Source organism: Sus scrofa, chromosome 7 (assembly GCF_054392235.1).
Source record: "Sus scrofa isolate SSC_HxYL_T2T_F1_AM1 chromosome 7, Sscrofa_HxYL_maternal_Yorkshire_Landrace_v2.0, whole genome shotgun sequence".
NCBI lineage: Eukaryota > Metazoa > Chordata > Mammalia > Artiodactyla > Suidae > Sus > Sus scrofa.
The window spans coordinates 46,531,610-46,558,745 of NC_139389.1; the positions used below are offsets into that span (position 1 = coordinate 46,531,610).

General features: G+C 41.8%; 1 long non-coding RNA gene and 1 other non-coding gene across 3 annotated transcripts in view; one reads left to right on the forward strand and one right to left on the reverse strand.

The window, feature by feature from the left end:
• Positions 1–27,136, forward strand: part of LOC146401553 (uncharacterized) — an 838,561-nt gene that overhangs the window by 9,638 nt on the left and 801,787 nt on the right. The window lies entirely within an intron of this gene.
• C7H6orf226 (chromosome 7 C6orf226 homolog) lies at positions 1,520–26,848 on the reverse strand. Of its 2 annotated transcripts, XR_014810207.1 has the most exons (3): positions 25,825–26,848; positions 3,713–3,820; positions 1,520–1,889 (listed from the first exon to the last, which is right to left on the reverse strand). It is a non-coding gene; the product is annotated as a chromosome 7 C6orf226 homolog (transcript). The 2 variants fall into 2 exon arrangements; XR_014810206.1 differs by lacking the exon at positions 3,713–3,820.

The window sequence follows — 27,136 nt, forward strand, 5'->3', positions numbered from 1 at the left end:
GGCTAGGGATTGAACCTCTGCCACAGCTATAACAAGAGCCACGGCAGTGACATGGCCAGATCCTTAATCTACTGAGCCACCAGGGAACTCATAGGACTCACTGGAATCATTCCTTTGATATGCACTTTCTAGGGCCAGCATCCTGTTGTTTCCCAACCCATGTCCCCTCAGGGTGCACCCTTGGTGGCAGGGGCTGCAGTGGCTTCGAGCTTGGCAGTGGAGGTGGTAGTGGCTGATGGCCTGATGGCTACAGCATCCTTTGTTTGTTGATATGGCAGGCAATATTTTTCATTCACAGTGCTTTCTCGTGGTAATAAAATCAACTAATATTTGGGAGACATTTCATGACCAATTTTGTTCCATGGTGCTAGGAAAGCTCACTCTTAGATCAGGTGAAGATTCTGTTGATCAAGTTTCCTTTTAACAGTGGCCTCTGTTGAGGCCACTCGATGTACTAATTTTTTTGTAATAGACCCTGCTGTTCATCTAAAATCCTCTGGATCACCTGTCTATCTAGTCAATTATGATGCAGGAAATGTTTTCCCTTGTTGCTTCTTCTCATACTTAGAATCACGCTATTATAATTATTGACCTATTTCCTCAAGATGTTTACCCATCATTAACTTTGTTGGAGACCTGGTTACACACTGAGTAATGCAAAAGCCAGTCTTATAAACTGAACAGCATAATAGAGCAGGTAACATTAATAAGGTCAAAATACAGCAGAGACAGACACAGCATAAACAGTTTGGAAACAGAGAACAAATTAAAACAATGATTAGTACAACTGGTTGGAATCTGGTTGTAAGAAACCATCGAGTCCACAGGAGAGGCAGCTGGAGAAGCCAAATTCTGGATCAGGTAGAGAGAAAAAGATCAATGTTTCACCTTTGTTTAAAAGTTATACTTTGTTGGGAGTTCCCATTGCGGTTCAGTGGGTTACAGACCCAACTAGTATCCATGAGGATGCAGATTCGACCCCTGGTTTCACTCAGTGGGTTAAGGATCTGGTGTTGCCGTGAGCTCTGGTATAAGCTGCAGATGTGGCTAGGATCTGGCATAGCTGTGACTGTGGTGCAGGCCAGCAGCTGCAGCTCTGTTTTGACCCATAGCCTGGGAACTTCCATATGCCACAAGGGTGGGCCTAAAAAGAAAAAACAAGTTATACTTTATCACCTTATTATAATTCCTGGCACAAGAGGAAAGTTTCTTCTGGAAAACAAAGATTAAAAGCCAGTGTAGGAGTTCCCGTCGTGGCGCAGTGGTTAACGAATCCGACTAGGAACCATGAGGTTGCGGGTTCGGTCCCTGCCCTTGCTCAGTGGGTTAACGATCCCGGCGTTGCCGTGAGCTGTGGTGTAGGTTGCAGACGCGGCTCGGATCCTGCATTGCTGTGGCTCTGGCATAGGCCAGTGGCTACAGCTCCGATTCAACCCCTAGTCTGGGAACCTCCATATGCCGCGGGAGCAGCCCAAGAAATAGCAACAACAACAACAACAACAAAAGACAAAAAGACAAAAAAAAAAAAAAAAAAAAGCCGGTGTATTTCAGGAAAAGTCAAATTATACATCATTTTTATCAGTTCATTCAGTCCCATGTAATTAATTTCTGTTATCTGGATGAAGCATTCAGGTTTTCCATCAGAGTTGTGTGATTTCTTACCCAGTTAAGTAGTATAATCGAAAAATTACAAGAAACATGGAGTTCCCACTGTGGCTCAGCAAGTTCATGATAGTGTCTCTGTGAGGATGCTGGTTCAATCCCTGGCCTTGCTCAGTGGCTTAAGGATCTCATGTTGCTGCAAGCTGTGGTGGAGGTAGCAGATGTGGCTTGGATCTGGTGTTTCCATGGCTGTGGTATAGGCCTCAGCTGTAGCTCCAATTTCACCCCTAAAAAAAAAATAAAAATAAAAAATAAAAATCATATTTATCAAAAATCCATTTATGCATTTTCTTGAACATTTTCATTTTATAAAAGCATCAGAATAATACAATGATTGTCTATAAATGATAAGACTTAAATGGCATGGTTAAAGATCTGATTACAAAGCAATTGACAAGAAACTTGGATATTTCTGTGGCATAATATTTTAAGATATTAGAATTATGATGGATAACATTGAACCAGGGCATATCAGTTTTTTAGGAATTTCGTAAAAACTTTGAAATATCTATAACATTTATCCACACAAAATAACCTGATGTTTATCTCCAATCATTTGACAATGTTTAAGTATTTTAACATACCAAATAAGCTTAATTAGTTTAATATTCCTCTCTGAGATGTCCTTTGAAGCACCTCAGAGTTACTGGAGGTCAAAAGAACTTTAGTTAGAATTTGGTATTTGGGAAATTCGTCAAAAATATCAGGAGTTCCTGTTGTGGCTCAGAGGAAACAAATATGGCTAGTATCTGTGAGGATTCATATTTGATCCCTGTACTCGCTCAGTGGGTTAAGGATCCAGTGTTGCCATGAGCTGTGGTGTAAGTCACAGATGTGGCTTGGATCTCCAGTTGCTGTGGCTTAGGCTGGCAGCTGCAGCTCCAATTTGACCCCTAGCCTGTGAACCTTCATATGCTGAGGATGCAGTCCTGAAGCAGGAAAAAAAAAAAAAAATTAATACTTGGTCAAATAGGATCATAGGTCACTGTGAAACCATACTTACTTAACTAATATGACAAAAGATTTTTAAAAATACAGATGATAAAGACAACAAAATTAAATGCTGAACAACCTTCAACAAAATGGACTTGAAACTTTCAAAAAAGATATCCTATTCCAGAAGACAGAGGAGGCCTCATCAAGATTGTAGCAGGGGTTTGGAGTTCCCGTTGTGGCACAGTGGTTAACGAATCCGACTAGGAACCATGAGGTTGCGGTTCGGTCCCTGCCCTTGCTCAGTGGGTTAACGATCCCGGCGTTGCCGTGAGCTGTGGTGTAGGTTGCAGACGCGGCTCGGATCCTGCATTGCTGTGGCTCTGGCATAGGCCAGTGGCTACAGCTCCGATTGGACCCCTAGCCTGGGAACCTCCATATGCCGTGGGAGTGGCCCAAAGAAATAGCAAAAAGACCAAAAAAAAAAAAAAAGATTGTAGCAGGGGCAATTGCATGATATAAGCAACCCCATAACCACTGGATGGGAAGCACACAGACTGGAAAGTAACTGGATCACAGAGACTCACCTACAGGAATGAGAGTTCTGAGCCCCACACCATGCCCCCACACCTGGAGATCTGGCACTGGGAGAAAGAGCCTCTGGAGCATCTGGCATTGAAGGCCAGTGGGGCTTGTGTACAGGAGCTCCACAGAGACCCCATTCTTGAAAGGTGCACACAGGCTTTCATATGCACTGGGTCCCAGGGCAAAGCAGGGACTCCATAGGAATCTGGGTCAGACCTGACTGTAGTTCTTGGAGGATCTCCTGGGAAAATGGGGGTGACTATGGCTCATTTTGTGGAAAGACCTTGAAGGTAAAGGTCTTGGGAATAGTCATCAGCATGTGTTCCTCTAGAGGTGACCATTTTGGGAAAAATCTGGTCCCACTCATCAGCACTGAGAAGACCCAGGCCAAACAATAAAATCCAGGTGGGATCACAGCCCCACCCATCATTAAGCAGACTGCATAAAGACCCCCCCAGGCACACAGCTGTCTCTAATCTCACACAGAGTCAAAGCCCCACCCATCAGAAGGGTAAGAATCAGCCCCACCTACCAGTGGGCAGGCACCAGTCCCTCCCATCCAGAAGCTTGCAGCAAGCCCCCATAACAACTTCATCCACAAGGGAGGCTGACATCAGAAGAAAGGCTACAACTTTATTGCCTGCAAAAAGGAGACCACATCAAAAACCTATAAAAATGACAAGGCAGAGAACTATAACTCAGATAAGGGATAAAGAAAAACCCCCAGAAAAACAGCTAAGTAATCTGGAGATTATCAGCCACTAGGAAAAAGACTTCAGACTGATGATAGTGAAGATGATGCAAGAGATTGGAAATAAACTGGAGGCAAAGACTGATAATTTACAGCAAACATTGAGCAAAGAAATATAAGATGTAAAACTTAAGCAGAGATGCAAAATACAATAATTTAAATAAAAAAATTCATTAGAAGCAACCAAAAGCAGAATACAGGAGGCAGAAGAATGAATAATTGAGGTGGGGGATAGACTAGTGGAAATCACTGATGCAGAAGAGGAAAAGGAAAAAATATTGAAAAGAAATGAAGACAGTCTAAGAGAACTCTGGGACAATGTTAAACACACCAACATCCATATTATAGGGGGCCAGAAGAAGAGAGAGAGAGAAAGGACAGAAAAAATATTTGAAGAGGTAATACCCAAAAACTTCCCTAACATGGGAATGGAACCACTCACTCAAATCCAGGAAGCACAACGAGTACCATATAAAATAAATCCAAGGAGGAACACAAGACACATATTAATCAAACTGACCAAAATTAAAGACAAAGAGAAAATATTAAAAGCAGCTAGGGAAAAGAAACAAATAACATAAAAGGGAACCCCAATAAGGTTATCGGCAGATTTTTCAGCAGAAACTCTGCAGGCCAGAAGGGAGTGGCATGATATACTTTACATGATGAAAGGAAAAAACCTCCAACTAAGATTACTTTACCCAGCAAGGCTTTCATTCAGATCTGAAGGGGAAATGAAAAGCTTTACAAACAAGCAAAGGCTAAGAGAATTCTGCACCGCTAAACCAGCTTTACAACAAATACTAAAAGAACTTCTTTAGGAAGAAAGGAAAAGGCCACAACTAGCAACAAAAATACTACAAAAATGACAAGAATAACCAATAAAGGCATATATACAGTAAAGGTAGGAAATCATTCACAAAGAAATATGCTATAAAATCAGAAATCATGAGAAGAGGAGGGTACAAATGCAGGACACTGGAGATGCACTTGCAATTAAGAGGATGATAACTTAAAACAATCTCATATATATATATATAAATATATATATAGACTCCTATATCAAAACTTCAGAGTAACTGCAAGCCAAAACACTACAATAGGAGTTCCCATCATGGCACAGCAGAATTGAGTCTGACTAGGTACCATGAGGTTGTGGGTTTGATCCCTGGCCTCCCTCAGTGGGTTAAGAATCTGGCGTTGCTGTGAGCTGTGGTGTAGGTTGCAGACGTGGTGGATCCCGCATTGCGGTGGCTCTGGTGTAGGCCAGCAGGCTACAGCTCTGATTAGACACCTAGCCTGGGAACCTTCATATGCTGTGGGAGCAGCCCTATAAAAGGCAATAAGAAAAAAAAATCTACTATAGAGTCACAAACAAATAAGAAAAACCAACTCAAATACAACACTAAAGATAGCCATCAAACCACAAGAGGAGAGAACAAGAGAAGGGAAGAAAAATAGCAACAAAAACAAATCTAAAACAGTTAATAAAATGGCAGTAAGAACATACATATCAATAATTACCTTAGGAGTTCCCGTTGTGGCACAGTGGTTAACGAATCCGACTAGGAACCATGAGGTTGCGGGTTCGGTCCCTGCCCTTGCTCAGTGGGTTAATGATCCGGCATTGCCGTGAGCTGTGGTGTAGGTTGCAGACACGGCTTGGATCCCGCATTGCTGTGGCTCTGGCGTAGGCTGGTGGCTACAGCTCCGATTCGACCCCTGGCCTGGGAACCTCCATATGCCATGGGTGCGGCCCAAGAAATAGCAACAACAACAACAACAGAAATTACCTTAAATGTAAATGGACTAAACACCCCAACCAAAAGATGGAGACTGGCTTAATGGATACGAAAACAAGACCCATATATATGCTGTCTTTAAGAGACCCACACTGCTTCTAGGACACATACAAATTGAAAGTGAGAGGATGGAAGAAATTATTCCATGCAGACGGGAATCAAAAGAAATCTGGAGTAGCAATACTCAGACAAAATAGACCTTAAAGAATATTTTAAGAGACAAAGAAGGACATTACATAATGATCAAGGAAGATACAACAATTGTAAATATATATGCACCCAACATAGGATCACCTCAATATATAAGGCAACTGCTAACAACCTTAAAAGGAGAAATTGACAATAACACAATAATAGCAGGAGACTCTAACACCCCACTTACAGCAACGGACGGGTCATCCAGACAGAAAAGCAACAACGAAACACAGGTCCTAAATGAAGCATTAGACCAGATGAACTTAATATTTATACAACATTCCATCCAAAAGCAGCAGAATACACATTCTTCTCAAAGGATTCTCTAGGATTGATCACATTCTAGGCCACAAATCAAGTCTTGGTAACTTTTTTTTTTTTTTTTTTGGCTTTTTGCCATTTCTTGGGCTGCTCCCACAGCATATGGAGGTTCCCAGGATAGGGGTCGAATCAGAGCTGTAGCCACTGGCCTACTCCAGAGCCACAGCAATGAGGGATCTGAGCCACATCTGAGACCTACACCACAGCTCATGGCAACGCCAGATCCCCAACCCACTGAGCAAGGCCAGGGATCAAACCTAAACTTCATGGTTCCTAGTTGGATTTGTTAACCACTGAGCCATGACGGGAACTCCAAGTCTTGGTAACTTTAAGAAAACTGAAATCATATCAAGCATCTTTTCTGCTATATGCTATATGACTGGAAATCAAACAAAAAAACTACAAAAAACACAAACACATGGAGACTAAACAACATGCTACTAAACAACCAATGGATCACTGAAGAAATCAAAGAGGAAAAATTAAAAGAGGAAATTAAAAACTACCTAGAAGAAAATGACAACAAAGATACAATACTTCAAAACCTATGGAAAGCAGCAAAAGCAGTTCTGAGAGGGAAGTTTATAGCAATACAAGCCTACCTCAGGAAGCAAGAAAAAGCTCAAATTGGAGTTCCCATTGTGGCGCAGTGGTTAACGAATCTGACTAGGAACCATGAGGTTGCAGGTTCGATCCCTGGCCTCACTCAGTGGGTGAAGGATCTGGTGTTACCATGAGCTGTGGTGTAGGTCGCAGATGCAGCTCGGATCCCGAGTTGCTATGGCTCTGGCATAGGCCGGTGGCTACAGCTCCGATTAGACCCCTAGCCTGGGAACCTCCGTATGCCACAGGAGTGGCTCAAGAAAAGGCAAAAAAAAAAAAAAAAAAAAAAAGAGAGAGAGAGACCAAAAAAAAAAAAAAAAAAGCTCAAATAAACAACCTAACCTAACATCTAAACCTGCTAGAGAGAAAAGGACAAGACCTAAAGTTAGTAAAAGGAAAGAAATCTTAAAGATCAGAGCAGAAACAAATGAAATAGAAACAAAGAAAACTATAGAAAAGAGCAATGAAACTAAAAGCTGGTTCTTTGAATAGATCAACAAAATTGATAAACCCTTAGCCAGACTTACTGAGAAAAAAAGACAGGACTTGAATCTATAAAATTAGAAATGAAAAAGAAGTTACAATGGACATCACAGAAATACAAAGCATCATAAGAGACTACTACATGCAACTATATGCCAATAAAATGGAAGACCTAGAAGAAACGGACAAATTCTGAGAAAAGTACTACCTTCCAAAACTAAACCAAGATGGAATAGAAAAGATGAACAGACCACTCACAAGTACTGAAATTGAAACTGCGATGAAAAACTTCCAACAAGAAAAGTCCAGGACCAGATGCCTTCACAGGTGAATTCTATCAAACATTTAGATAAGAGCTAACACCTATCCTTCTGAAACTATTCCAAAAAATTGCAGAGGAAGGAACACTCCCAAACTCATTCTATAAGGCCACCATCACCCTGATACCAACACCAGACAAAGATAACACAATAAAAGCAAACTATAGGCCAATATCACTGATGAACATAGATGCAAAAATCCTCAACAAAATACTAGCAAACTGAATCCAACAATACAGTATTAAAAGGACTGTACACCAGGAGTTCCTGTCATGGTGCAGTGGAAACGAATCCAACTAGGAACCATGAGATTGCAGGTTCAATCCCTGGCCTCCCTCGGTGGGTTAAGAAACTGGTGTGCTGTGAGCTGTGGTGTAGGTTGAAGATGTGACTCAGATCTGGCATTGCTGTGGCTGTGGTGTAGGCCGGTGGCAATGCTCCGATTAGACCCCTAGCTTGAGAACCTCCATATGCCATGGGTGCAACCCTAAAAGGACAAAAGACAAAAAAAAAAAAAAAAAAGGATTGTACATCATGATCAAGTGGGATTTATCCCAGGGATGCAAGGATTCTTCAATATCCACAAATCAGGGTGAAACACATTATCAAACCGAAGAATAAAAACTATATGATCCTCTCAATAGATGCGGAAAAAGCCTTTGACAAAATCCAACACCCATTTCTGACAAAAACCCTTCAGAAAGTGGACATAGTAGGAACCTACCTCAACATAAAAAAGGCCATACATAACAAACCCAGAGCTAACATCATTCTCAATGGTGCAAAGCTGAAAGAATTCCTGCTGAGATCAGGAACAAGACAAGGGTGTCTGTTTTTGTCACTACTATTTAACATAGTTTCAGAAGTCCTAGCCACAGCAATCGGAGAAGAAAAAGAAATAAAAGGAATCAAAATTGGAAAGGAAGAAGTAAAACTATCATTCTTTGCACATGACATGATATCATACCTAGAAAATCCTAAAGATACTACCAGAAAACTGTTAGAACTCATCAGTGAATTTGGCAATATCGCAGCATACAAAATTAATACACAGAAATTGACTGCATTTCTATATAGTAATAATGAAAGATCAAAAAGAGAAATTACGGAGTTCCCGTCATGGCGCAGTGGTTAACGAATCCGACTAGGAACCATGAGGTTGCGGGTTCAGTCCCTGCCCTTGCTCGGTGGGTTGACAATCCGGCGCTGCCATGAGCTGTGGTGCAGGTTGCAGAAATGGCTCGGAACACGCGTTGCTGTGGCTCTGGTGTAGGCTGGTGGCTAAGGCTCTGATTAGACCCCTAGCTTGGGAATCTCCATATGCCAAGGGAGCAGCCCGAGAAATAGCAAAAAGACAAAAAAAAAAAAAAAAACCAAAAAGAGAAATTAGGGGAACAATCCCATTTACCATCACATCAAAAAGAATAAAATCTTTAGGAATAAACCTACCTAAAGAGATAAAAGACCTGTACTCTGAAGACTATAAGATGCTGATGAAAGAAATCAAAGATGACACAACAGATAGAAAGACATAGCCCTGTTCTTGGACTGGAAAAATCAGTATTATCAAAGTGCCAGACTACCCAAGGCAACCTTCGATTTCAGTGTAAATGATTCAATGCAATGTCCTATCAAAGTACCAAGAACATTTTTCAAAGAACTAGAACAAAATATCTTAAAGTTCTGGAAGCACAAAAGACCCTGAATAGCCAAAGCCATCCTGAGAAAGAAAAATGGAGCTGAAACAATCAGGCTCCCTGACTTCAGACAACACTACAAAGATACAGTCATCAAAACTGTATGGTACTGGCACAAAGACAGAAATATAGATCAGTGGAACAGGACAGAAAGCCCAGAATTAAACCCACACACCCACAGTCAACTAATCTATGACAAAGGACACAAGAATACACAATAGAGAAAAGACAGTCCCTTCAGTAAGTGGTGCTAGGGAAACTGGAGAGCCACATGCAAAAGAATGAAATTAGAACACCTCCTAACACCATACACAAAAATAAACTCAAAAATGGATTAAAGACCTAAATATAAGGCCAGATACTATAAAACTCTTAGAGGAAAACAGGAAAAACACTCTCTGACATAAACAAAAGCAGTATCTTCTCAGATTCACCTCCTAGAGTAATGACAATAAAAACAAAAATAAGCAAATGGCAGAGTTCCCGTCGTGGCGCAATGGTCAACAAATCCAACTAGGAACCATGAGTTTGCCATGAGGTGTGGTGTAGGCTGCAGACACGGCTCGGAACCCGCATTGCTGTTGCTCTGGTGTAGGCTGGTGGCTACAGCTCTGATACACCCCCTAGCCTGGGAACCTCCATGTGCCGTGGGAGTGGCCCAAGAAATGGCAAAATGACAAAAATAAATAAATAAATAAAAATAAACAAATGGGACTTAAAAGTTTCCATAGCAAAGGAAACCCTAAACTAAACAAAAAGACAAACTAGAGAATGGGAGAAAATTTCTGCAAATGAAGCGACTGACAAGAGATTAATCTCCAAAATTTATAAACACCTGCAGCTCAATACAAAAAAAATAAACAACCCCATTAAAAAATGGGCAGAACATCTAAACAGACAATCCTCTAAAGAAGACATACAGATGGCCAAAAAACACATGAAAAGATGTTCAACATCACTAATTATTCGAGAAATGCAAATCAAAACCACTATGAGGTACAACCTTACACCAGCCAGAATGCCCATCATCAAAAAGTCTACAAACAATAAATGTTGGAGAGGGTGTAGAGAAAAGGGGACGCTCTTACACTGTTGATGGGAATGTAAATTGATGCAACCACTGTAGAAAACAGTATAGAGATTCCTCAGAAAACTAGAAGAAGAATTGCCATTTGATCCAGCAATCCCACTCCCGGGCATCTACCCAGAGAAAACCATGACTCAAAAGGATATGTGTACTCCAATATTCACTGCAGCACTACATACAATGGCCAAGACATGGAGGCAAAGGAGTGGATGGGAAGATGTGGTATCTATTCATAGTGGAATATTACTCAGCCATTAAAAGGAAAGAAATAATGGCATTTGAAGCAATGTGGATAGACCTGGAAATTATCATGCTAAGTGAAGTTAGACAGTGAGACACCAGCGTCAAATGCTATCACTTACATGTGGGATATAAAAAAGGGACACAATGAGTTTCTTTGCAGAACAGACACTGACAGACTTTGAGAGGCTTATGGTTTCTGAAGGAGACAGGCTGGGGGTGGCGGGAAGGGCTGGGGATTTGGGATGAAAATGCTATATAATTGGCTTGTGATGATCATTGTACAATTATAAATGAAAAAAATTTTTTTAAAAAATCACTTAAAAGCAAAGCAGCTCACAATCTGGTACCAAAAGCAGTATTTCAAGAAAACTTTGTTGTCAGAGTTCCCGTTGTGGCACAGCAGAAACAAATCTAGGAACCATGAGGTTTCGGATTAGATCCCTGGCCTCGCTCAGTGTGTTAAGGATCTGGCATTGCTGTGGCTATGGCATAGGCCGGCAGTTGTAGCTCTGATTTGACCCCTAGCCTGGGAACCTCCATATACCTCGAGTTCAGCCCTAACAAACAAAAAAAAAGAGAAAACTTTGTTGTCTTAACAGAGAAAGGAACCAAACTCAGTCTTGCACCAGACTACTTTTAGTAACAAAATCCATTTACCTAAATTTAATCTGAACCTGACCATGTATAACACTCCTTTTTCAGGGCTCCCTTTTTACAAACTTTCTACAACTTTCTGTGTACACACTAACTTGTCTTATTCTAAGATTCAATCCCTGGTTCAGAATCTTCCATATGCAACAGGTGTTGGAGGAAGAAAAAAAAAACTAGCTCTAGTACAAAAATCACTCTTTTCCCTTATTAAAATGTATTTCCATTCTTCATACCTTCTTTTGCTGAAAACACACACCCTACTTTCCATGTACACTGAAATATTTCCCATATTATCTTTAAAAATAATTTTATTGAAGTATAGTTGATTTATAGAGTTAATTCCCTTAATATTTTTAGTAACTCTAATTACATATTACAGGTTTTTTTTCTTTTTTTTTTAGGGCCACGCCTGCAGTATACAGAAGTTCCCAGGCTAGGGGTCGAATGGGAGCTGCAGCTGCCAGCCTACGCCACAGCAACACCAGATACAAGCCATGTCTATGACTTATGCTGCAGCTCATGGCAACGCTGGATCTGAACCCCTCTTTTCATGGATACCAGTTGAGTTCTTAGCCTGCTGAGTCACACAGGGAACTCCCACATGTTAAAATTTCAACACTTAAAAATCTTCATCTTCAAAAAAAAAAAAAAAAAAAGGAGTTCCCGTCGTGGCGCAGTGGTTAACGAATCCAACTAGGAACCATGAGGTTGTGGGTTCGGTCCCTGCCCTTGTTCAGTGGGTTGACGATCCGTTGTTGCCGTGAGCTGTGGTGTAGGTTGCAGACGCGGCTCGGATCCCCGTGTTGCTGTGGCTCTGGCGTAGGCCAGTGGCTACAGCTCCAATTCGACCCCTAGCCTGGGAACCTCCATATGCCGCGGGAGCGGCCCAAAGAAAATGGCAAAAAGACAAAAAAAAAAAAAATCTTCAACTTTAGGAGTTCCCATTGTGGTGCAGAGGAAATGAATACGACTAGGAAGCATGATGTTTCAGGTTTGATCCCTGGCCTTGTTCAGTGGGTTGAGGATCCAGCATTGCCATGGGCCGTGGTGTAGGTTGCAGACGAGGTTTGGATCTGGCTTTGATGTGGCTATGGCATAGGCCGGCAGCCACAGCTCCAATTATATCCCTAGCCTGGGAAACTCCATATGCCACAGTGCAACCGTAAAAAAACTAAAGACAAAAACAAACAAACAAACAAAAAAATCTTAAAATTTGGCAAAAACCAATTAAGCAGGAAGTGATCATAAACTGTTGGTCATACCAGCATTTCCTTGTTTGTTTGGCTGCAGCATGAAGTGGAATGATACGGGATCTCAGTTCCCAGACCAGGGATTGAACCTGGGCCAAAGCAATGAAAGCAGAATCTTAACCACTAGACCAACAAGGAACTCCCAGATATTCCAGATTGGAATATTCTATAACTACAAACAGGTATATGTGGTGTATGTTACTAATAAACCCAACATCTTTAGTTCTCCTCTCCTAAGAGGACAAAAGTGGTTAAATTTAGGCCTTTTTGCAATTAGCGTTTCAGCATTTTATCTTATTTGAAATGATCTGAACAGTCAATAAATTCCCATCATTTAACATAGCAAAACTCAAGTTACGAAAAATCTGGAGCAATTATTATAGATAGACATATCCAAGACATAATTATTTCTAATACAGTTCACCTGAAAACTCATCTCATTTACCTTTAGCTTATGAAAATATTACCATACTAAATTAATTTGTTGTAGTTGACAAACTCTAAAAGAAATAACACGAACATATTGACCTTTAGTAACCCTAGATACAGTAAAGACAGGCATGTCTATTAATCAATATAGATGGCCAGTTTCTTTCATATTTAGAAATGTTTAGTTTGTAAGTACTTTTAAGTCAGTTAAATAGAGCCCTTTTTTAAAATTTAATTTCGATAACATTTTCTAGAGGTAAAGACATCTTATATAATGATCACACAAGATAAAAAACAAAACTAGAGATCTCATAGCCTCACTTTTTTTTTTTATTTTTTATTTTTTTCCCCTTTTCTAGGGTCGCTTCCGTGGCACACAGAGGTTCCCAGGCTAGGGGTCTAATCGGAGCAACAGCTGCTGGCCTATGCCAGAGCCACAGCAACTTGGGATCCAAGCTGCATCTGCAACCTACACCACAGCTCATGGCAATGCTGGATCCTTAACCCACTGAGCAAGGCCAGGGATCGAACCTGCAACCTCATGGTTCCTAGTCGGATTCATTAACCATTTCGCCACGATGGGAACTCCCATAGCCTCACTTTAAAACTTAGTTATGAATCAAGTATTAAAATAATATAAACTTACTAGTTTTTTTGGTTTTTGTTTTGCTTTTTAGGGCCACATCCTCAGCATATGGTGGCTCCCAGGATAGGGGTCGAATTTGAGCTATAGCTGCCAGCCTACACCAGAGCCACAGCAACGCCAAGTCTGAGCCGTGTCTGCGACCTACACCACAGCTCATAGTAACACCGGATCCTTAACTCACTGAGCAAGCCCAGGGATGGAACTCGAGTCCTCATGGATACTAGTTGAGCTCACTAACACTGAGCCACAATGGGTACTTCTGTTTGAGTTTTAAAACACCACTTTTCCCCTTTTGTCTTCGTTTCAGTTTCTTTGAATTAATTAGGTTCAGTCTCAAGTCCCTGCAGGCTCTATTTACATTCTGATTTGTCAAGATTTCCAAAACAGGAATTCCCGTTGTGGCGCAGTGGTTAACAAGTCTGACTAGGAACCATGAGGTTGCAGGTTCGATCCCTGGCCTCCCTCAGTGGATTAGGGATCTGGTGTTGCCGTGAGCTGTGGCGTAGGTTGCAGACATGGCTCGGATCCCGAGTTGCTGTGGCTGTGGTATAGGCCAGCAGCTGCAGCTCCAATTTGACCCCTAGCCTGGGAACCTCCATATATTACAAGTGTGGCCCTCAAAAGACAGACAGAAAGAAAAGGCAGAGAATTATGACTCAAAGGAGTCACTATTGGGAGATTACCAACCTCCATGAAAAAGACTTTATAGACTAATAATAGTAAAGAAGATTCAAGATCTTGAAAATAAACTGGAGGCAAAGATTGATAAATTATAAGAAACACTGAACAAAGAGAAGATGTAAAAGATTAAGCAAGCAGAGACACAAAATACAATAACTGATATAAAAAATTCACTAGAAGGAAACAACAGCAGAATACACAAGGCAAAAGAGTGAATAATTAAGGTGGGAAACGGACTGGTGGAAATCACTAATGTGGAACAGAAAGAGAAAAGATATTGAAAAGAAATGAAGACAGTCTAAAAGAACTCTGCAACATTTTATTTTTTTTATTTTTTATTTTTTTTGTCTTTTGTTGTTGTTGTTGTTGCTATTTCTTGGGCCGCTCCCGCGGCATATGGAGGTTCCCAGGCTAGGGGTTGAATCGGAGCTGGAGCCACTGGCCTACGCCAGAGCCACAGCAACGCGGGACCCGAGCTGCGTCTGCAACCTACACCACAGCTCACGGCAACGCCGGATCATTAACCCACTGAGCAAGGGCAGGGACCGAACCCGCAACCTCATGGTTCCTAGTCGGATTCGTTAACCACTGCGCCACGATGGGAACTCCACTCTGCAACATTTTAAATGCACAAACATCTGTATCATGGGGGTGGGGGTGGGGGAGCAGAAGAAGAAAGAGAAAGGGCCAGAGAAAATATTTGAAGAGATAGTAGCTGAAAACATCCCTAACACCGGGAAGGAATCACTCGCTCAAATCCAGGAAGCACAACGAGTACCATATAAAATATACCCAAAGAGGAACACCCCAGGACACATAGTAATCAACCTGGCCAAAATTAAAGACAATGAGGGAATACTGAAAGCAGCTAGGGAAAAGAAACAAATAACATAAGGGAACCCTGATGAGGTCATCTGCTAATTTTTCAGCAGAAACTCTGTAGGCCAGAAGGGAGTGGCATGATATATTTAAAGTGATGAAAGGAAAAAACCTCCAACCAAGATTATTCTATCCAGCAAGGCTCACATTCAGATTTGAAGGAGAAATTAAAAGCTTTACAGACAAGCAAATGCTAAGAGAATTCAGCACTACTAGACCAGCTTTACAACAAATACTAAAGGAACTTCTCTAGGTGGAAAAGGCCACAACTAGAAAATCAAAAACATTACAAATGACAAGGCTCAGCAGTAAAGGCATACATACAGTAAAGACAGGAAATCATCCACACACAAATATGCTACCAAAACCAGAAATCGGGAGACGAGGAGAGTACAAATTCAGGATACTGGGGATATATTTGCCATTAAGAGGCCAACAACTTAAAACAATCTTGTTTATATATAGAGAGAGAGACTCCTATATCAGAACTTCAGCATAACTGCAAACCAAAAATCTACAATAGATATACCAACGAATAAGAAGAAGCAATCCAAGCACAAAACTAAAGATAGTCATCAAAACACAAGAGAAGAGAACACGAGAAGAAGGGAAGAAAAAAGACCAACAAAAAACAAACCCAGGGGTTCCCCACTGTGGCTCAGCAGTAACGAACCCTACTAGGATCCATGAGGATGAGGGTTCAATCCCTGGCCTCACTCAGTGGGTTAAGGATCTGGCATTGCCATGAACTGTGGTGTAGGTCACAGACACGGCTCAGATCCTGCATTGCTGTGGCTATGGATTAGGCTAGCAGCTGAAGATCCTAATAAACCCCTAACCTGAGAACTACCATAAGCTGTGGGTGCGGCTCTAAAAAGCAAAAACAAACAAAACCAGAACAATTAATAAAATAGCAGTAAGAACAGATATATCAATAATTACCTTAAGTGGGAGTTCCCGTCGAGGCTCAGTGGTTAATGAATCTGACTAGTATTCATGAGGATGTGGGTTCAATCCCTGGCCTTGCTCAGTGGGTTAAGGATCTGGCATTGCCATGAGCTGTGGTGTAGGTTGCAGACGCGGCTCGGATCCCGTGTTGCTGTGGCTCTGGCATAGGCCAGCGGCTACAGCTCTGATTAGACCCCTAGCCTAGGAACCTCCATATGCCACGGGAAGCGGCCTTCGAAAAGGCAAAAAGACAAAAAATAAAATAAAAATAAAGAAGGACATTATATAATGATCAAAAGATCAATCCAAGAAGAACATAAAACAATTGTAAATATATATGCACCCAACATAGGATCACCTCAATGGGCAACTGCTAACAACCTTAAAAGGAGAAATTGACAATAAACACAATAATAGCAGGGGATTTTAACACCCTGCTTACAGCAATGGACAGATCATCCAGACAGAAAATCAACAAGGAAACACAGGCCTTAAATGATGCATTAGATCAGATGGACTTGATAGATATTAATAGAATATTCCATCCAAAAGCAACAGAATACACATTCTTCTCTAGTGCACTTGGGACATTCTTTAGTATAGATCACATTCTGGTCCACAAATCAAGCCTCAGTAAATTTAAGAAAATCAAAATCATATCAAGCATCTTTTCCAACCACTATGCTATAAGACTAGAAATCAACAAGAATAAAACTGCAAAAACAAAAACAAAAACCATGGAGACTAAACAACATACTAATAAACAACCGACAGATCACTGAAGAAAGCTAAGAGGAAATTAAAAAAAATAGGAGCTCCTGTTGTGGCGCAGCAGAAACTAATCTGACTAGTATCCATGAGGATGCAGGTTTGAATCCTGGCCTCGGTATATGGGTCAAGTATCCAGGATTGCCATGAACTGTGTGTGGTGTAGCTCACAGACGTGGCTCAGATCCCATGTTGCTGTGGCTGTGGCATTGACTGGCAACTGTAGCTCCAATTCGATTCCTAGCCTGGGAACTTCCATATGCCTCGGGTGCAGCCCTAAAAAGCAACAAATAAATAAATAAATAAATAAAACTAGCAAACTGGATTCAGCAATACATTAAAAGGATCGTACACCATCATCAAGTGGGATTTATCCCAAGGATGCAAGGATTTTTCAATATCCTCAAATCAATCAATGTAATAAACCACATCAACAAGCTGAAGAATAAAAACCATATGATCCTCTCAATAGATGCAAAAAAAGCTTTGGACAAAATCCAACACCAATTTCTGATTAAAACAAAACAAAACAAAACACCAAAAAAAACACCTCCAGAAAATGGACATAGAGGGAACCTACATCAACATAAAAAAGGCCATATATGACAAACCCAGAGCTAACATCATTCTCAATGGTGAAAAGCTGAAAGAATTCCTACTAAGATCAGGAATAAGACAAGATGTCCACTTTTGCCACTACTACTCAACATAGTTTTCAAAGTCCTAGCCACGGCAATCACTGAAGAAATAAAAGGAATCCAAATTGGAAAGGAAGAAGTAAAACTATCATTCTTTGCAGATGACATGATACTATATGTTGAAAATCCTAAAGATGCTACCAGAAAGCTGTCAGAGCTCATCAATGAATTTGGTAAAGTTACCTGATACAACTGCATTTCTATATACTAACAATGAAAGATCAGAAAAAGAAATTAGGGAAACAATCCCATTTACCATCACTTCAAAAAGAATAAAATACTTAGGAATAAACCTACCTAAAGAGACAAAAGACCTGTACTCTGAAAACGATAAAACACTGATGAAAGATATCACAGATGACACAAGCAGATGGAAAAATATACTATGCTCTTGGATTAGAAGATTCAGTATTGTCAAAATGACTATACTACCCAAGGCAACCTACAGATTCAATACAATTCCTATCACATTACCACTGGCTTTTTTTTTTTTTTTTTACACAACTAGAACAAAATATTTTAAAGTTTGTTTGGAAGCACAAAAGACCCAGAATAGCCAAAGCCAGCCTGAGAAGTAAAAATGGAGCTGGAGCAATCAGGATCCCTGGCTTCAGACTATACTACAAAGCTATAGTCATCAAAAAAGTATGGTACTGGCACAAAACAGAAATATAGATCAGTGGAACAGAATAGAAAGCCCAGAATTAAACCAATACACCTATGATCAACTCATCTATGACAGAGGAGGCAGAAAAATGCAATGGAGAAAATACAGTCCCCTCAAAAAGTGGTGCTGGGAAAACTAGACAGCTACATATAAAAGAATGAAATTAGAACACTCCCTAACACCATACACAAAAATAAACTCAAAAATGGATTGAAGACCTAAATATAAGACCCAATACTATAAAACTCTTAGAGGAAAACATAGGCCAAACACTCTCCAACATAAACAACAGAAATATAGTCTCAGATCAATATTGACATTAAAAACAAAGACAAACAAATTGGACCTAATTAAACTTAAAAGTTTTTGCACAGCAAAGGAAACCCAAAAGAAAACAAAAAGACAACTTACAGAATGGGAGAAAATAGTTTCAAATGATGCAACTGACAAGGGCTTAATCTCTAGAATATATAAGCAACTTATACAACTCAACAGCAAAAAAACCAATCAATCAATGGAAAAATGGGCAAAAGACCTGAATAGACATTTCTCCAAAGAAGATATACAGATGGCCAACAAACACATGAAAAAATGCTCAACATCGCTGATTATAAGAGAAATGCAAATCAAAACTACCATGAGATACCACCTCACACCAGTCAGAATGGCCATCATTAATAAATCCACAAATAACAAGTGCTGGAGGGGCTGTGGAGAAAAGGGAACCCTCCTGCACTGCTGGTGGGAATGTAAACTGGTACAGCCACTATGGAGAACAGTTTGGAGATACCTTAGAAATCTATACATAGAACTTCCATATGACCCTGCAATCCCACTCTTGGGCATCTATCCGGACAAAACTCTACTTAAAAGAGACACATGCACCCGCATGTTCATTGCAGCACTATTCACAATAGCCAGGACGTGGAAACAACCCAAATGTCCATCGACAGATGACTAGATTCGGAAGATGTGGTCTATATACACAATGGAATACTACTCAGCCATAAAAAAGGATGACATCATGCCATTTGCAGCAACATGGATGGAACTAGAGAATCTCATCCTGAGTGAAATGAGCCAGAAAGACAAATACCATATGATATCACTTATAACTGGAATCTAATATCCAGCACAAATGAACATCTCCTCAGAAAAGAAAATCATGGACTTGGAGAAGAGACTTGTGGTTGCCTGATGGGAGGGGGAGGGAGTGGGAGGGATCGGGAGCTTGGGCTTATCAGACACAACCTAGAATAGATTTACAAGGAGATCCTGCTGAATAGCATTGAGAACTATGTCTAGATACTCATGTCGCAACAGAAGAAAGGGTGGGGGAAAAAACTGTAACTGCAATGTATACATCTAAGGACAACCTGACCCCCTTGCTGTACAGTGGGAAAATAAAAAAAAAAAAAAAAGATAAAAAAAAAAAGAATGAAATTAGAACACTCCCTAACACCATACACAAAAATAAACTCAAAAATGGATTGAAGACCTAAATATAAGACCCAATACTATAAAACTCTTAGAGGAAAACATAGGCCAAACACTCTCCAACATAAACAACAGAAATATAGTCTCAGATCAATATTGACATTAAAAACAAAGACAAACAAATTGGACCTAATTAAACTTAAAAGTTTTTGCACAGCAAAGGAAACCCTAAAGAAAATAAAAAGACACCCATAGAATGGGAGAAAATTTATGCAAATGAAGCAACTGACAAGGGATTAATCTTCAAAATATATAAACACCTCCTGCAGCTTAAATATCAAAAATACAAACCCCATTAAAAAAATGGATAGAAGAACTAAGCAGACAATTCTCCAAAGAAGACAGACAGATGGCCAAAAAACACATGAAAAGATGTTCAACATCACTCACTATTAGAGAAAAGTAAATCAAGACTGCTATGAGGTACTACCAGTCAGAATGGCCATCATCAAACAGTCTACAAATAATAAATGCTGGAGAAGGTGTGGAGAAAAGGGAACCCTCTTACACTGTTGGGAATGTAAATTGGTGCAAATGCTATGGAAGGCAGTGTGGAGATTCCTCAAAAAACTAAAAATAGAATTGCCATGTGATCTAGCAATCCCACTCCCAGGCATCTATCCAGAGGAAACCATGACTTGAAAAGATACAAGTACCCCAATGTTCATTGCAGCGCTATATGCAATAGCCAAGACATGGAGGCAACCTAAGTGTCCATTGACAGAGGAGTGGATGAAGATGATGTGGTACATATACATAATGGAATATTACTCAGCCATTATTAAAAGGAATGAAATAATGGCATTTGTAGCAACATGGATGGACCTAGAGATTCTCATGCTAAGTGAAGCTAGTGTGACACAATCATTATATGCTATTTCTTATATGTGCAATCTGAAAAAAAAAAAAAGGATGCAATGAACTTATGGGCAGAACAGAAACAGACTCACAGACTCTGAAAAACTTATGGTTACCAAAGGAGACAGGTTGCGGGAGGAGGGATGGGCTGGGGGTGTGGGATGGAAATGTCCTAAAATCAGGTTGTGATGATGGTTGTACAACTATAAATATAATAAAATTAAAAAATAATAAACTGAAATTTAAGAGTTCTGTGTCCTGGAATTTTGGGTTGTAATTTATCATGCTTTCAAAAGCTTGCAGAAGGCATTCAGCAAAGGCCCTCTTTCTGGGTGCACAGGTAAGACCCAGAGCAAAATCTCTATTATAATTTGTATTAGCCCCTGAATATCACTTCCCAGGTTTTTCCTTTTTTTGTTTTGTTTTGTTCTTTTTAAGGCCACACTTGCGGCATGTAGAAGTTCCTAGGTTAGGGGTGGAATCAGAGTTGTAGCTGCTAGCCTACACCACAGCCACAGCAACTTGGGATACAAGCCGAGTCTGCAACCTACACCACAGCTCACGGCAACACTGCATCCTTAACCCACTGGTCAAGGCCAAGGGATTGAACCCGCATCCTCGTGGATACTAGTCGGGTTCGTTAACCACTGAGCCACGATGGGAACTCTCCAGGTTTTTACTTTATGTTGTATAGGCTCAGGTAACCCTACAAGTTTCCTTTAGGTTGTTTAATGTTTCCTGAGGGGCAGATATACACGCCCTGTCTTCTAACACTAAGTAAGGGAAGCATTTCCAGTGAAACGTGTCTATCCCGCAACACAATTAAGCAAAAGAAATGTAACCATCTTATATTTATTTATTTTTATTTTTTTGGTCTTTTTGTCTTTTTTCTTTAGGGCCACACCCACGGCATCTGCAGATTCCCAGGCTAGAGGTCAAATCAGAGCTGTAGCCACTGGCCTACACCACAACGGGATCCAAGCCACATCTGCGACCTACACCACGGCTCACAGCAATGCTGGATCCTTAACCCACTGAGCGAGGCCAGGGATCGAACCTGTGTCTTCACGGATGCTATAGTGTTTGCTAACTGCTAGGCCAGGTGGGAACTCCTGAAGCCTATTTAAATGTAACAATTTTTAGGAGTTCAGCGGCAAAGAACCCAACTAGTGTATCCATGAGGATGCAGGCTTTTGATCCCTGGCCTCGCTCAGTGGTTGCTGTGGCTGTGGTGTAGCCCAGGAGCTGCAGCTCTGATTTGACCCCTAGCCTGGGAACTTCCATATGCCACGAGTAGGGCCCTTAAAAAAAAAAAAAAAAAAAAAAAAAAGGTAAAAACCTGGGAACTACTTCTGGGAAGTAATAGGGGCTAATACAAATTATAGTAGAGAGATTTTGTGGCCCCAAAAAGACAAAAAAAAATAATTTTTATAAACTTTCACCTTAATTCTGTAACTTTAAAAATAATGAATTTTATATTTATCGTTGTACAACCATCATCACAACCTAATTTTAGAACATTTCCATCCCAAACCCCAACTTCACCCCTTCTTTCCTCCCCCCAGTTCCATCAACTTTTATACATTTTAGTTTTCATTAGGACCCAGTCAAGTTTTGGTCTTACAAGGAGTTCAGAAGTTTTTTCTTTTTATCCCCCAACCATTTATCTATTTTGTTATCTATTTTGTATAAAAGGATCTGGGGCCCCTTGTGAGGGGTTGAGCCAAGGGAATCAGGCCCTCTTGCCAGTCTTTTAACTTGATTAATTGGCCTACTTGTTGCCCCCAGTAATTGTCAGTCAAGCATCTCAATGTAACTTTTTCCCCAACACTTTAAATATACATATATCTTTAAACTGGGTTAAAAAGAGTGGACTTACTGAGAACCAATGGGGTCCCTCTGGGCCATCCAAGGGTAGTATCACAACTTTGATTTAATCCCACTAATGTCTGTTTTATTTATCCTTTTTTTTCCCCCTAATGGCCTCACCTGCAGCATATGGAGGTTCCTGGGCCAGGGATGGAATCTGAACTGCACCAACACTGGATCCTTTAACCTATTACACCAGGCGGGGGATTGAACCCACAATCTCCATAGCCACCTAACACTTTTTTTTTTAAGGGCCGCACCCTCAGCATATGGAAATTCCCAGGCTAGGGGCTGAATCTGAGCTGCAGCTGTCAGCCTACACCACAGCCACAGCAATGCCAGATTGGACTTCCACCATAGCTCAGGCAACACCGGATCCTTAACCCACTGAGCAGGGCCAGGGATCAAACCCACATCCTCGTGGATACTAGTTGGGTTCATTACTGCTGAGCCACAATGGGAACTCCTGTAGTCAGGTTCTTAACCTGCCATGCCATATTGGGAACTCCTATTTATTCCCCCACCCCCCTTTTTGTCTTTTAAGACCACACCTACAGCATATGGAGGTTTCCAGGCTAGGGCTCCATTCAGAGCTATAGCTGCTGGTCTGCGCCAGAGCCACAGCAATGTGGGATCTGAGCCATGTCTGTGACCTACACCATAGCTCATGCAACGCCAGATCCTTAACCTATTGAGAGAGGCCAGAGATCAAACCCGCATCGTCATGGATGCTAGTCAGGTTCGTTAACCACTGAGCCACAACAGGAGCTCCTATTTGTCCCGTTTTTAAGCAACAACCATCATCTAAAGATTTCTTGGAAGTTCCTGTTGTGGCTCAGTGGTAATGAGCCCAACTAGCATCCGTAAGGATGAGGGTTCAATCCCTGGCCTCACTCAGTGCGTTGGGGATCTGGTGTTGTCATGAACTGTGGTGTAGGTCATAGACCGGGCTCGGATCCCTGTGTAAAGATTTATTTATCCATTTGAGACAAGTCCCCTTAAAATTTCCACCTTGTTGGGAAAGTCTCTAGACTTTCCTTCAGTTTTTTTCCTCCTTACTTTCCTGTTTTTGTTGTTTGTTTTTAGGGCTGCACTTGAGGCACATGGCAGTTCCCAGGCTAGGGATCTAAGGGGAGCAGCAGCTGCCAGCCTACACCACAGCCACAGCAACAGGGCATCTGAGCCCTCATTTCCCTGTTAATCAACCTAATTAACATCAATCATTCTAATGTTTTTATCAGCATCTGTAAGACCCACTGAGGGGAAGCATAGTCCACAATAAGGCTTCCCAAACCAATTTTTTAGATTTATTTTTAAACTAAGGGAGTTCTTAGGTTAACCATTATATAAATGTATGTATTTTCCACCCTTTTCTCCCAAGTACCAACAAAACAGCTGATTATGAGACCCCTGTAAAACTTTACCAATTTTCCAACTTAAAGGATCCATCATCTGGCCATTAAGGAGATGTATCTTAAAAGTGACTCAAGGAGTTCCTGCTGTGACTCAGAGGGAATGAACCCGACTAGTATCCATGAGGATATAGGTTCCCTTCCTGGCCCTGCTCAGTGGTTAAGGATCTGGCATTGCTGTGAGCTGCAGTGTAGTTCACAGACAAGGCTTGGATCTGGCGCTGCTGTGGCTGTGGCTTAGGCTGGCAGCTGTAGCTCTTATTAGACGCTCAACCTAGGAACTTCCATGTCACAAGTGCAGCCCTCAAGAAAAAAAAAAAAACAACAAAAAAAAACACAAACAAAACGTGTGACTCAAACCAGTAAGACCAAGAGGCAGTCCCCACAGCAGAGTGTGAAGGATGCCACCTAAACAAGGTCCAGAAAATTTATTCCCAAAAATAATTCAAGAAAAGTAAAGGCCTTCCTGATGCAAGCTGATGCAATCAGAGTTTAAAATGACAAAAAGCCCCCGAGAGTTGGTAATTATCAGACAAGACACTGCACAGACCCTTAGTCCATTCAACTGGCTGCCAAAGGTACCCTCAAAGTGTACCTTCTCGATGGTAGAGACTGAGTTCACAAAACACAGAAACATGAAAGGCCCGAAGATGGGGTAGAACATTCACATCTCAAAGACACAGAAGAGAAATGAAGTTCCCCCTAGAAGGGCTTAGTTTGGTTTGGGTTTTATTTATTTTTTTGGTCGAACCCTCGGCATGTGAAAGTTTCTAGGCCAGGGAATGAACCTGCACCACAGCAATGACAAAGCCAGATCTTAGCCCGTTGCACAGAAAGAGAACTGTTTTTTGCTATTGTTTTGGGTTTTTTTTTTTTCTTTTTTTTTTTTTGTCTTTTTCTAGGGCCGCACCTGAGGCGTATGGAGATCTAATCAGGCTAGGAGTCTAATCAGAGCTATAGTCGCTGGCCTACACCACAGCCACAGCAACATGGGATCCAAGCCGCATCTGCAACCTACACCACAGCTCAACGCCAGATCCTTAACCCACTGAGCAAGGCCAGGAATTGAACCAGCAACCTCATGGTTCCTAGTTGATTTCTGCTGCGCCACAAAGAGAACTCCAAGCCAGCTTTTTCCAAATTAAATCTCAGTCATTTCAGAGTGAGATTTCCTTTAACTGCTAGTTAGGGTACTTGCAAAGCATCAGCACCAAATGTTCACGATTCTGGCTGGAGTGTTAGAGGCTGGTTTTCTGACACGCCTCAGTTTTCGTTTGGGATAATCTATTTCCTGTTTTAATGCTGAATTTGTCAGGGATAAAATTTACTAGTGCACTTTTATCCCAACACATTCTTTTTTTCTTTTCTTTTTAGGGCCGCACTCACAGCGTATATACGTTCCCAGGCTAGGGGTCAAACTGGAGCTGTAACTACTGGCCTACACCACAGCAACTTGGGATCCAAGCCGCATATTCACCTATCCAACAGCTCACAGCAACGCCAGACCCTTAACCCACTGAGCAAGGCCAGGGATCAAACCTGCATCCTCACAGATGCTAGTCAGATTCATTTCCGCTGGGCCAACAAATTCTTGTTAAGGTGGCCAATTTGAGGAAATAGTCAGGTCAGCCTTCTACCTAACCTTTCAGCCCAGACTGCTCAGTATGTTTTCAACCAAGCAAATTCCAGTACCTCCCCGAGTTATCTTTCAGCTGGTGGGGCATTTTCTCCCAGTGTCTTTCAACTGAGCTCCCCTAGCATCTATCAACTGGGGAAGAGGTCAATCCCCAGTATCTTTCAACTGGGGAGTAAGCAATATAGACACTATCAAATAAAACTCAGGATCATGAACCATTAATTGGGAAATCAGAGAAGCAGGAGGGACTTACCCAAATTCACCTGGCCTCTCCAAGGAGGGGGTTGGGCACAAGAGACCTCTTCCTAGAGTTCAGGTGAAGCAGAGAAGTCTGCTCTGGGTCCCTTCATGGTGACCAAAACTGTTAACTGAAAACAAATAAAAAGAACAGCAACAACCAAAAAACCCCCGCACAACCTAAAACTTGAAAATTATGCTTTATTTGGTGGACTTTCTGAGGACTCAAGGCCAGGAGGCAGCCTCGCAAATAGCTCCAAAGAGCTAAGGGAGAAGCCAGGATATACAGGAGTTTTCCAACAAAAACCAGGTAGTCAGACCATCAAAAGAGTAATGTTAATTAAAGAAAACCAGACATCTCAAGTTAATGAATTTAGCACTTTTCAATGTATGGGAAGATGCCAGAGTCTGGGCTCACTTAAATCATTCCTTTGATATGCACCTTGGCTTTCCAGAGCCAGCATCCTGTTTGTTCCCAGTCTCAGTTCCCTCAGTGTGCCCCCGTCGGGGTGGCCGCAGTGGCTCAGGGCTTGGCAGCAGGCAGCCATCTGTCTCCACCGCTGGGTGGGCGGCAGTATTGGCTGATGGCTTCACGACTGCAGCATCCCTCGCAGATTTGACAGGCGTTTTTCATTCACAGCTATAAAGGATCTCAAACCTCAAGAATCCACTAAGTTCCACCTAGTAAGGCGCCGGTAGTACCCTTCTCCGAGTCAGGCTCCTCCAGGCGATTCCTCTGCCCACAGGGAGGGTCGGCAGGCCTGTGGCCCGCGGTCTGGAAGGGCGGCCCTGGGGCCTCGGCTGAGACCTCCCAGGGCTTGGGCCTCCGCGGGAGCTGGGACGCCGTGGGTTCGCTGAGGGTCGCCGCGACAAGAGGCCTCTCCAGGCCCGGAAGCTCCTGGCCCTGCTGCACCAGCTGCAGAAGACGCGCCAGGGTCACCGAGGCCGGGGCTGACTTCTCCGGTACAGGACCTCCGCCGCTAGGGCTTGAACTGCCTGGCTGTTCCATGACCGGCTCCGAACCTGCGCGCTTCTCTTCCGGGAGGGATGGATGCAACCATTGTAGGAGGAAGTGAAGGGGGGAGAATAGACCGTACCAAGCAGCCCAGAGAGCGGGGGAGCACTGGACGACCAGCTCCGCGAAGAAACGCCTCGCTCACACTTAAGGCTTACCCTGCCCAAGAGCCTCTAACGTTGAAAGCTTTAGAACCCCGAAGTCTTGCACAGCTGACACGGAGATATAGGTAAAAAGACACGAGTTTTCACAAATGCATGGGCATCACGAACATACCGGCTTTCATGCACACACTGAAGTGCATAGAGTACAG